Raw genomic sequence first — 12838 nt, 5'->3', positions numbered from 1 at the left:
AGACGAGGAAACACTTTTTCTTAGAACGGAGACGAGGAAACACTTTTTCTCACAGAGAGTGGTGAGTCTGTGGAATTCTCTGCCTCAGAGGGAGGTGGAGGCAGGTTCTCTGGATGCTTTCAAGGGAGAGCTAGATAGGGCTCTTAAAAATAGCAGAGTCAGGGGGTATGGGGAGAAGGCAGGAACGGAGTACTGATTGGGGATGATCAGCCATGATCACATCGAATGGCGGTGCTGGCTCGAAGGGCCGAATGACCTACTCCTGCACCTATTGTCCATTGTCTATTGTCTATTGACACAGGTCAAGTGATAACGATTCACATTGATCACCCCGGGAAAGGTCTCCCTGAAGGGATGCGTCCCGAAGCCATGAATGAGTGTGTGGGCATGATTCCCTCACACAGTGCAAGCAAAGCTGGCCCGACATTAGAGGCTCTTTCTGCATTGAGACACACAATTACTTATCCTCCATCATTAAAAAAAATGATTTCTGTTCCCAGGCTCGGCGTTTCATTCTACAGGGAAACGTGGAGGGAGCTATGGCTGCGTCAAAGATCGCCAAATTACTGAACATAATAGGAGCCACACTTGGAATAACTACCATTTCCTTCGTCATCATCGTTCTTATTCTTTATAGCCTGAGATTACTCAAGCTATAAAGGCTTCACGTGAGATTAACGACTGTACCAGGTTTATACCAAGTAAACCAATATCACAGAGTGCTCAATTCTTTGATTTCTTTATTCATTTGCGTTATGCTGTACACGTTGATCATTATTTTCCGCTTTATCCAGCGGAAGTAATTGTGCACAACAATAACTTCAAAATAAGTGAAGTTTGCTTTGAAAACTGTTGACCATGACTGAGGGTTTCAAATCACATGTGTCTGAATAGGGCCCCAACGCGAAATGTCACCTTTCACAATAGACAATAGACAATTGGTGCAGGAGTAGGCCATTCGACCCTTCAAGCCAGCACCGCCATTCAAGTTCAAGTGAGTTTATTGTCATGTGTCCCTGTATAGGACAATGAAATTCTTGCTTTGCTTAAGCACACAGAAAATAGTAGGCATTTACTACAAAACAGATAAATGTGTCCATATACCATGATATAAATATATACACACATGAATAAATAAACTGGTAGTGCAAATAACAGAAAGTGGTTGCTAATAATCAGAGTTTTGTCCGAGCCAGGTTTAATAGCCTGATGGCTGAGGGGAAGTAGCTATTCCTGAACCTGGTTGTTGCAGTCTTCAGGCTCCTGTACCTTCTACCTGAAGGTAGCAGGGAGATGAGATCATCCACAAGTTCCTGCCTTCTTCCCATATCCCCTGACTCCGCTGTCTTCAAGAGCCCTATCTAGCTCTCTCTTGAAAGTATCCAGAGAACCGGCCTCCACCGCCCTCTGAGGCAGAGAATTCCACAGACTCACAACTCTCTGTGTGAAAAGTGTTTCCTCGTCTCCGTTCTAAATGGCTTATCCCTTATTCTTAAACTGTGGCCCCTGGTTCTGGACTCCCCCAACACCAGGAACATGTTTCCTGCCTCTAGCGAGTTACCTGCCTCAATTTACAGAACTCTGGAGACATAAATTCTACTGCTGCGCCGTTCCTGACTCAATGGGGCCTTTCTTCATGCAGTATCTTTAAATCAATTCAATTAATTAAAAAAAAGACCTCAGCAGGTCAGGCAGCGCATGTGGTGGGGAACAGACAGGCAACGTTTCGGGTCGGGCTTCTTGTTAGACTGATTAGAGTTAGGGGGGCAGAATGCTAGAAAAAAAGAGGCAGGGTTGGACAAAGCCTAGCAAGTGACAGGTAAAGAGATTTTACGGGCAGTTGGGTGGAGTAAGTGACAAAGTCTAGAGGTGAAACGAGACAAAATGGTTTGTGGTAGAAGAGGAGTGAAATGTAAAGCCGGAGGGAGTGATATGTGTGGAAGGAGACTGGCAGGAGGGGTGGGGGATATGTGGGGAATGGGGGGCTTGGGAATGGGAGATTAATGTACGGAAGTGGGGAGGGAGGGTGGTAGGATATGGTAGTAGGAATGGATGGATGCCAAGGTTGAGGGTGGCACTGGGAAGAGGGGTTGGGTTAGAGGGGGAATTACAAAATATGGTGGAAGGGGTCATAGGGGGAGCCAGTTTGACATTACTTTACTTTAGACTTCAGAGATACAGCACGTGCCCCCCCCCGAGTCCTCGCCGACCAGCGATCACCCCGCACACTCCCACTATCCTACGCACTAGGGACAATTTAATATTGAACCAAAGCCAATTAATCTACAAACCTGTACGTCTTTGGGGTGTGGGAGGAAACCGGAGCGCCCGGAGAAAACCCACGCAGGTCACGGGGAGAACGTACAAACTCCGTACAGACAGCACCTGTAGTCGGGATCGAACCTGAGTCTACCTTAGAGTTGCCAAGGCAGTAACTCTACTGCTGTCCCGCCCTGGAACAGCTGTTGGAAACTGCTTCTCCAGACTTGCTACGGGCAGATAATCTTTCACTTTCCATTGCACTTCACCACACACCTTGTCAGTTGCAAACAGCAAGCCAGGCTGTGAGGTTGTAAAAGACACTGCTTACATACCTCTCTCTGAGGTATGTCGGTTGCCTACCATTCGAGGCCACTGCCCCTGTCACTTTTCTATGGTTTAAACAATAATAAAATAATGCCTCACTCATACAGATGTAGGGATAAGTGTATTTCCCTCTCCCCTGACTCTCAGTCTGAAGAAGGGTCTCGACCCGAAACGTCCCCCATTCCTTCTCTCCAGAGATGGTGCCTGTCCCGCTGAGTTACTCCAGCATTTTGTGTCTACTCTCGAGCCTCTTAGGTTAGACACAGGTTCACATGTTCCTCCTCATCGACTGCATCTGGTTCCTCTCCCTGTACATCCGTCCGCCTCGGCCTGTGGGATCTTCCGGCTGCCAACCACTTCAACTCCCATTCCCATTCCCATTCCCACACCGACCTTCCTGTCCTGAGCTTCCTCCACTGCCAGAGCAAGGCCACAAGCACATTAGAGAGGGGTACGGAGGGTGAATGCAGAGTCTTTATGGGGAAATCAAGAACCAGAGGACATAGGTTTAAGGTGAGAAGAGAAAGATTCGATAGGAGCCTGAACCTGAAGGGCAACATCTTGACCCGGAGAGTTGCGGGTATATGTAGCGAGATGCCGGAGGAAGTAGTTGAACCTCGTGCTATAACAACATTTAAAAGACATTTGGGCGGGTACATGTACAGGAAAGGTTTAGAGAGATGTAGGTCAAATGTGGTTGGGTGGGACTGGTGTCTATGGGGCATCTTGGTCAGCGTTACAAGTTGGGTCAATGCCCTGTTTCCATGGCTCAATAATTCATTTGACCTGATTTCCAGTGGCCAATTGGCTAAGTGAAACTTATTAATTTAGTTTAGTTTAGAGATGCAAGGCAGAAACAGGCCCTTCGGCCCATCGAGTCCGCACCGACCTGCGATCCCCACACTTTAACACTATCCCACACGCACAGGCAACAATTGACATTTATACCAAGCCAATTCACCCACACACCTGTACGTCTTTGGAGTGTGGGAGTAAACCAAAGATCTCGGATAAAAATCACAGGGTCACGGGAGAGAACGTGCAAACTCCGTACAGGCAGCACCCTTAGCCAGTATCGAACCCGGGTCTCCGGCGCTGCGAGCGCTGTAAGGCAGCAACTCTACTGCTGCACCACTGTGACCCCCAGTAAATCTGACTTGAAACCCTTCCCCCAGAGAATGGGCAATGCAACGCCACCAACAACACACTTAAAGGGGTAGCTAAAGTTGCAGAAGATCATGAACCTGAGAGAGAACTGACATCAGCAGACATCAGCACCAACCTCTGTGTAAAAACTTATAGAGCTTTGACATTTCAAACTGGTAGGTTCTGGAATGTGGATGGGAAGCAGTAATAAAGGGAATGCTCGGCAGTTGGGGAGTTAAATGGTAACATCTGTGAGAATGAAGGTGGGCAGATTGAAGAAGTGGAAACCAAGAGAGCAAAGCCAAAAGAGTAGGCATTATTTTTTATTAAGGAGATGGTAGGTTTCATTCAGAGGGTGGTGGGTACATGGAATGAGCTGCCCGAGGAGGTAGATGAGGCAGGTACGATTAAAAAAAAGACACTTGGACATGTGCATCAATACGAAAGGTTTAGATGGATTTGGGCCACCAGATGGCTTTGCCCCACCTCTCCACCTCTCTGCTCCAGCTTTCTCTACCCCCTACTCCATCAGACTGTAGAAGAAGCGGTTTCCTCCCACTCTCCAAAGAATTACATGTTTGTCGGCTAATTGGTTTGGTGAAATTGTAAACTGTACCTCGTGTGTAGGATAGTACTAGTGTGCGGGGGATCGGTGGGCCGAAGGGCCTGTTTCCAAATACGCGCCGTGTTTCTAAACTAAACTAAACAAATTCACAGTGAAGGGGGAATAAAGAATTGTAAAGTTGCAAATTCAGAGACAAACCGTTAAACTGAAGGGAGGGAACATTGTGAGAAAAATATATTAATGAACAAAATGAAATAATGGTCATAGCATAGTAGAAAATATTCTGGAGAACAGAAATATTGCCTTTTAATTAACTTACTTTTAAATTAAGGCAAGAAAGATTAGACTCCATTAGCAGCAAAGAAGTTAATGACTTCTGTTCTAGTTGAAGTGACTAAGTAGGGATGCAGTGATGAGCATTTCCCTGGATATTTGTAAGGGTGATATATATTATACAGTATGTTGATATATACCCTGTGTAGCTATCGGGAAAGGTTGCAGAGACCAGACCCTCTGCTCTCCTGCCCTTGGAAGGAGATCTTTGACGAACGTTGAGAGAGAATTTTAAACAGTTTTGCTCTGCAGTAGTTATTTCCGTCATTAAGGATATTTCTTGCCCGGGCTATTGGAGCAACCCAGAGAAATCACAGCATTGCTGTCGCAGGGAAAGAGATGCACTACTGTCTCCAGCTCCGTGGAAAGCAAAGAAAGGAGGAACAGTCTGAGATTGAGTGCGTGGGTTCACAGTGATGTTGTCCAGAACAGCATCATTTAGGGCGGGCACGATGGCACAGCGGTAGAGCTGCTGCCTTACAGCACCAGAGACCCGGGTTTGATCCTGACTACTGGTGCCGTCTGTACGGCGTTTGTACGTTCTTCCCGTGACCTGCGTGGGTTTTCTCCTGGTGCTCCGGTTCCCTCCCACACTCCAAAGAGGTACAGGTTTGTTGGTTAATTTGCTTCGGTAAAGATTGTAGATTGTCTCTGCTATGTTGGATAGAACTAGCATTCGGGGATCGCTGGTAGATTGTCCCGAGTGTGTAGAATAGTGGTAGGCCCGGTGGGCTGAAGGGCCTGTTTCCACGCTGTATCTCTAACGTGTAAAGTCTAAAGTCCTGGTGTGGCCTCCAGCGCAACATTACACCAGGTTTGCCAGGTACACAAAAATGCTGGAGAAACTCAGCGGGTGCAGCAGCATCTATGGAGCGAAGGAAATAGGCAACGTTTCGGCCCGAAACGTTGCCTATTTCCTTCGCTCCATAGATGCTGCTGCACCCGCTGAGTTTCTCCAGCATTTTTGTGTACCTTCGATTTTCCAGCATCTGCAGTTCCTTCTTAAACACCAGGTCTGCCAGACCCTGTTAAGCCGAACTCTCTTTTCAGACCCTGTTTGTCCCCATTAGGAAATGGAACAGGAGAAAGAATGACCAGAAAATCGCTTCCCAAAAGCTAGAATGGTAAGGAACATATTTGGAGCCAAAGAAACGAAGGATGCAGGCAAGACGACCAAGGGTGAAGAACCTCCAGATCCACCTCTGCAAACCTACTTACCCTGGTCCATCTTTAACTTGTTCTGCTGTTTTCCTATTGGACTAGCTGCGGTATTTTTCTCTTGTAAGGTTAGTGCTCCTTTACCAATCTCTTCCCTGATCTTCAGCAGGCAGCTGGGAAAGATGTGGATGGAGAATAAGCTCGTCCACGCAAATGGGCTGTTTGACATGCCCCAATGATAGGTCGGCACGGTGAAGCAGAGGTTGAGTTGCTGCCTCACAGCACCAGAGATCCCAGTTCGATCCTGACCATGGGTGCTGTCTGTACGGAGTTTGTATCAGCTCTCCGTGTGGGTTTTCTCCGGGAGCTCTGGTTTCCCCCAAAGACATGCAGGTTTGTAGGATAATTGGGCCAGGTGCGTTGGATAGTGCTAGTGTATGGGGATAGTGCTGGTCGGCGCAGACTAGATGGTCCAAAATGCCTGTCTCCACACTGTATCTCTAAACTAAACTAAATCGATAAACATATGTAAACACAAACTCTTGCAGTTCACTTAGTTAGATCGTTGGGCGTAATGTTTTAAGAATGTTTAGTCAAGGCATATAATTTAGAGGCACTAGAGACTGCAGATGCTGCAATATGGAGCAAAACACAAAGTGTTGGAGGAACTTTGCAGATCAGGCAGTGTCTCTGTAGAACATGGACAGGTGATATTTCGAGTCGAGACCCTTCTTCGGACATGTGCGTATCTGTGAAGGGACTGGACCGAAGACATTTTGGGTCCTCGCTTCAAAATGAGTGGTCCAGGAGAGGTTGTTGGTGATATTGACTGCCAGGGATTAGAAGTTTTCAACCATCTCTACCTGGGGGTATGTGAACCGTTTTGTGGCGTGTGCAACGAGCTGCCAGAGGAGGGCGTCGAGGCAGACACTAGCACACCATTTAAGAAACAGTTGTAAAGTAACAATGGGCAGGAATGAGTCTGAAGAAGGGTTTCGGCCCGAAACGTCGCCTATTTCCTTCGCTCCATAGATGCTGCTGCACCCGCTGAGTTTCCCCAGCAATTTTGTGTACCAATGGGCAGGAAAGGTTTGGAGGGATATGGGCCAAACGCAGGCAGGTGGGACTAGTGTAGATGGGGCACGTTGGGCCCATTTCCACGCTTTGATTAATAAAATTAGCCAGTTTAAGAATAAGGGGTAAGCCATTTAGAACGGAGACGAGGAAACACTTTTTCTCACAGAGAGTGGTGAGTCTGTGGAATTCTCTGCCTCAGAGGGCGGTGGAGGCCGGTTCTCTGGATGCTTTCAAGAGAGAGCTAGATAGGGCTCTTAAAAATAGCGGAGTCAGGGGATATGGGGAGAAGGCAGGAACGAGGTACTGATTGGGGAAGATCAGCCATGATCACATTGAATGGCGGTGCTGGCTCCTACTCCTGCCCCTATTGCCTATTGTCTATAAAATAAAATAAAATAGGAAATCCAGATTTTAATTGTCTAGAGGTGGCGACATGGGGTACTGGCGTGAATCCTCACAAGGATAGCCCTGTTATGAGTATTTTGGTCAATAGCATAATATGTAAGCTAGGTATCTGTCACCTTCCAATAACTTTCATTACATTTTGCTTTCAGGCCAGAAAATACATTGCCAGCGGAAACAAGGAGAAGGCCTACGGTGCATCCATGACTGTCCTGAAATTGAACATGTCAGCCACAGTAGCGGGAATATTTCTCGTCGTAATATTATTAATCTTTGCCGTTCTCGGTGGCATGAAAATTTTAGCTCATACATAAAATGTTGTCAAATCTTTACTATGAGGGAAATATTGAATGAAATACCCCTCCCTCCCTATTCCCCCCCCCCCCCCCCACCCCCACATCGCCTTATACTTATTGTATCATATGGGTGACCTTATGAGGTATATTTTGTCCAGCAACTCGTGATGCGTCTATCCACCCGTCTTTTTTCCCCCTGCATGGTATGAGATGTATAATAAAGTGTAACGATGACTTCTACTAGTGGAATGAATTACCTGTTGTTCCGTTTCCCAGTGGGAGGTGCCAGTGGCTATATACGAGTACACCACTTCATCATCCCTGGTTACCACCTTCCACGGCTCTGCAGTCGCGCCACTCTTTACCAAGGGAAAGTAGGGAGAGAAAAGGGGCGGCGACCAACCTTTCACTAGGGTCCTACATGGACTGGTCGACAAGGTTAAAGTGCACGGGTGGTTCTGGTAGAGTTGCCCTCCTCACGGCATCAGAGACTTGACCCAAACGCCATCTGCCCATTTACCCCCCACCAGCTGCTGCCTGGCCAGCCGAGTTCCTCCAGCACTTTGTTCCACCCCGACCTCGGTTGCTGTCGGTGTGGAGTTTGCACGTTGTCCCCCTGTGACCGCGTGGGTTTCCTCCGGGTGCTCCGGTTTCCTACAACACTCCCACAGAGAAGATGCAAAGATCTTCGCCCAAGCTCCTGCAATGTCCTCTTTTGCCTCTCTGTTGGCCCAGACTATTGGTGTAAGGGCATTTGGATAGGAAGAGTCTAGAGGGCTATGGGCCAAATGCAGGGAGATGGGACCAGCCCAGTATTGCAACTCGGGACTGGAACTCCATTGATTCTGCAGCTGGGTTGTTAGAGCATTTGTTTGCAATGAAATGGGAGATGCGTTAAGTATGTCGCTTCAAACATGTTTACATTTGGCAGTCTGGTTTAGTTTAGTCTAGAGATGTAGCGTGGAACCAGGCCCTTCGGCCCCTCGAGTCCACGCTAGCCAATGATAATTTCTCTGCTAGTTCTATCCTGCAAGCCAATTAACCTACGAACCCGTCTGAAGAAGGGTTTCGGCCCGAAACGTTGCCTATTTCCTTCGCTCCATAGATGCTGCTGCACCCGCTGAGTTTCTCCAGCATTTTTATGTACCTTCGATTTTCCAGCATCTGCAGTTCCTTCTTAAACAACCTACAAACCCGCACTGGAATCTTTGGAGCGTGGGAGGAAACCCGAGCACCCGGAGAAAACCCACGCTGTCACGGGGAGTAAGTACAAACTGCGTGCAGACGGCACCCGTGATCAGGATCGAACCCGGGTCTCTGGCGCTGTAAGGCAGCAACTCTACCGCTGTGGCACTGATCGCCTATCTTAAAGAGGATGGGAAACATTGGGTTAGCGAGCGCTCCAAATGTCCCTCAGGATGGTGGAGGTGAGCTGAACCTTCTTGAATCACTGCGGTCCTTGAGGCATGGTTGCACCCACGATGTCTTTAGGGAGGGAGGGGGTTCCCGGGCTTTGGCCCAGCGACGGCCATTCTTCATGTGACTTTAATTGTAATCTACTCGCTCTTCTTGATCAACGCCGATTGAAATAGGGACACGAGAGACTGCAGGTGCTGAAATCCTGAGCACAAAAAAAAAAAAAACTGCTGGAGGAACTCCGCTGCCCAAAGAAGGGACCCTGACCCGAAACGTTGTCTGCCGGGCCGAATACATAATGATTATTGAGAACAAAGAAGCCAGACGCCAAGGCATTGTTGGAAGGAGCTGGCATATTTGCTCAGGAAGCTGAAGAATCCAATGGATACATTTAAAATCCAGAAAGAGTAAAACATAATGTAGAATAAATCACTGGTTGCAAAAATAAGAAAAAAGCATTTCCCTTGCTGCGGGGATTCTACTTCAGTCAGCGTGGATGCAATACATAAACAAGATTGAAGTTGATGGTTCCGATTTTCAAATTGCTCTGAAAACAATTTGTGTTATGGAAACTGTCTCCTGTACAATGGGCAAAGTGCTTCTCCAAGGGCCTGACCTGCAGGGAAAGCCTTTTCAGAAACGATCATCGTTTCAAAGTTGTTCGAAAATGTATCTATTTTTTCCACTACATTACCAAATTTATTTCAGATCGGTAGAAATCTGCCCCACATCCAACAGAAAACCTTCGCTAAAAACACCACCGCTCAGTCGACGCACGTATAGACACATAGAAAGCAGGTGCAGGAGTAGGACATTCGGTCCCCTCGAGCCAGAATCGCCATTCAATATGATCATGGCTGATCCAGTGACAACTCAGGGGGGGGGTAGCAGAGTGGGGGCAGGACACATCCTGGCAAGTGATAGGTGGATACAATGAGAGGGGGGGAGGAGGGGGGAATTGGCAGATGGGTGGAGTAAGTGACAAAGGCTAGAGGTGAAAAAGGAGACAAAAGAATGTCAGATGGCGGAAGGGGATGAGGAGGAGAGGGGGGTATAAAAGGGAAATATGGGATTCAGAGTTGGATGGCATGGGAGATGAGAGTTTAGAGCTTAGTTTGTTAGTGTCATGTGTACCGAATTACAGTGGAAAACTTCTCTGTTGCGTGCTACCCAGTTAGAGAAAAAAACTATACATGATATACAAGGTTAATTCCCAGGATGGCGGGACTGTCACATGCTGAGAGAATGGAGCAGCTGGGCTTGCACACTCTGGAGTTTAGAAGGATGAGAGGTGATCTCATTGAAACATATAAGATCGTTAAGGGCTTGGACACGCTAGAGGCAGGAAACATGTTCCCGATGTTGGGGGAGTCCAGAACCAGGGGCCACAGTTTAAGAATAAGGAGTAAGCCATTTAGAACGGAGAGGAGGAAACACTTTTTCTCACAGAGAGTGGTGAGTCTGTGGAATTCTCTGCCTCAGAGGGCGGTGGAGGCAGGTTCTCTGGATGCTTTCAAGAGAGAACTAGATAGGGCTCTTAAAAATGGCGGAGTCAGGGGATATGGGGATGATCTGCCATGATCACATTGAATGGCGGTGCTGGCTCGAAGTGCCAAATGGCCTACTCCTGCACCTATTGTCTATTGATTGCAATACAGAATACTGAAGAAGGGTCTTGACCCGAAACGATGCCTATTCCCTTTCGCTCCATAGATGCTGCCCCACCCGCTGAGTTTCTCCAGCATTTTTGTCTACCTTCGATTTTCCAGCATCTGCAGTTCCTTCTTAAACAAGATTGCAATCAAGTCGTCCACCCTAAGGATTTGGAAAGGTCACCTAACTGTCTGCATTAATCATCCATTTAACATCCGTCAAACAGGTCACCCGCTAATTGCTATCACCGCACCGTAGGATTACGTATCTTTTAATTATCTTTGACGTGGTTTGGTTGCTCGGATATTATACCTGTCATGGCATATAAATTATTTAATCAAACACAATGCACATTAGTGAGATCTTGTGATATAAGAATAGAAAATATTGGAAGGCTCAGATCAGCCTGTGCTAAAAACCAATGTACCGGAGGAACTCAGCGGGTCAGGCAGCATCTGTGGAGGGAATAGACAGATGACATTTCGTTTCGGGATCTTCAGGCTGAGTTCCTCCAGCACTTTGTCTTTTGCTCGGGTTCTTAGTATCTGCAGTTTCTAGTGACTCCTGAATGTTCAGTCCGTGCTTGTATGGAAAGTGACAGAGGTAATGCTTTACAGAAAAGATGTCCATCAGCCCCAAAATGTTCCCTCTTCACATATGATGCCCAACCAATTGTGCTTTATTAGTACATTTTGCTTTATACCAAAAGGTGAAACAATTGGCATGAAACTTGGCGGCACGGTGGTGCAGCGGTAGAGTTGCTGCCTCACAGCGCCAGAGACCCGGGTTCGAGCCGTACTACGGGTGCTGTCTGTAAGGAGTTAGCATGTTCTCCCATTGACCTGTGTGGGTTTTCTCCGGGTGCTCCGGTTTCCTCCCACGCTCGAAAGACGTACAGGTTTGTAGGTTAATTGGCTGTGGTAAAATTGTAAATTGTCCCTAGTGGGCGTTGGATAGTGTTAGTGTACGGGGTGATCGCTGAAGCGGACTCAGTGGGCCTGTATCTTTAAAGTCTAAAAGCCTATCAGTCGCCGCACCACTGACTTATAACATGAATGATGAGAAAATCAGTAAAACCCGCAGCTGCTTGAGATCTGAGATAAATATGAGAAAAAAAAGCCGGAAACACTCAGGCATTCAGGCCGCATCTGTGGAAAGGAAAACATATGAATCAGGTCTAAGACCACAGCTAAGGATATCAAGCAAAGCATAAAGTGCTGGAGGAACTCAGTGGGTCAGGCTTCATCTGTGGAGAAAAGGAATGGGTGACGTTTTGGGTCGAGACCCTTCTTCAGACTGAAAGTCCCAGGAAAGGGAAAGAAGAGGTAGATGATGCTCCATTTCATCTGTGGAGGGAATGGACTGACTATATTTCGGGTCAGGACCCTTCCTCATCTTAAAAAATCGCCTTTCGTTTCCCTCCATGGGTGCTGCCTGAACCTTTGAGTTCCTCCAGCACTTTATATTTTGCAGTTTTTTGTCTCGCCAGTTGGGGATATCCACAGTTGGACAACTTTGCAATATCCGACAAAATCATTTGTTTTTAATAGCTCCACAAAAGGTAAAAATTGCTTTTCACTATTTTTCTCACCTGCGTTAGGAGTTGCATACAGCTGGATGAAGTAAACCACCAGCACCACCAGCATGATGTCCAGACAATGATCTCCACAGTGTGGGAGACCCACAATGAGTCCTCTTCTCCGCCCATTCCTGATCACCACCCTTTGGACTACTTCAGATCCCTTTCTCAGGACATCCTCACTGGGGCCCAGGGAGGAGTGACTCACCAGCATTAAACTTGGGACTGTAGAGATGTAGAACGTGGGCACTGAAGAGGAGTCGACACTCACCAAATGACGTTTGTTGAAGTTAGGCTCAGAACCAACAGTTGGGCCTGGCCATTTAGTCAAAGGAAGAAACCAGACCCCAGCCACGGATCACCAACGCCAAGTGATCAAAATATCCGTCCCTTTACATTGTGGGTCGGGCTGTTTCCTTGCAGACATCCTCAAAAATGACCCTCTTGTACCTGGCCAGTGTGTGTACCTGTGACCATTTGGGTGAGTCTTGTCTTTCCTGACAGTAACCCAAGGAGACAACATTGTCCAGGGATTTAGCCCAGTTATAGTCATGCAGCATGGAAACAGGCCCCTCGGCCCAACTTTCCCACGCTCACCAACATTTCCCCTCTACACTAGTCCCAGCG

The sequence above is a fragment of the Amblyraja radiata genome, chromosome 33, assembly GCF_010909765.2.
Source record: "Amblyraja radiata isolate CabotCenter1 chromosome 33, sAmbRad1.1.pri, whole genome shotgun sequence".
NCBI lineage: Eukaryota > Metazoa > Chordata > Chondrichthyes > Rajiformes > Rajidae > Amblyraja > Amblyraja radiata.
This window is presented reverse-complemented; position numbering follows the sequence as displayed.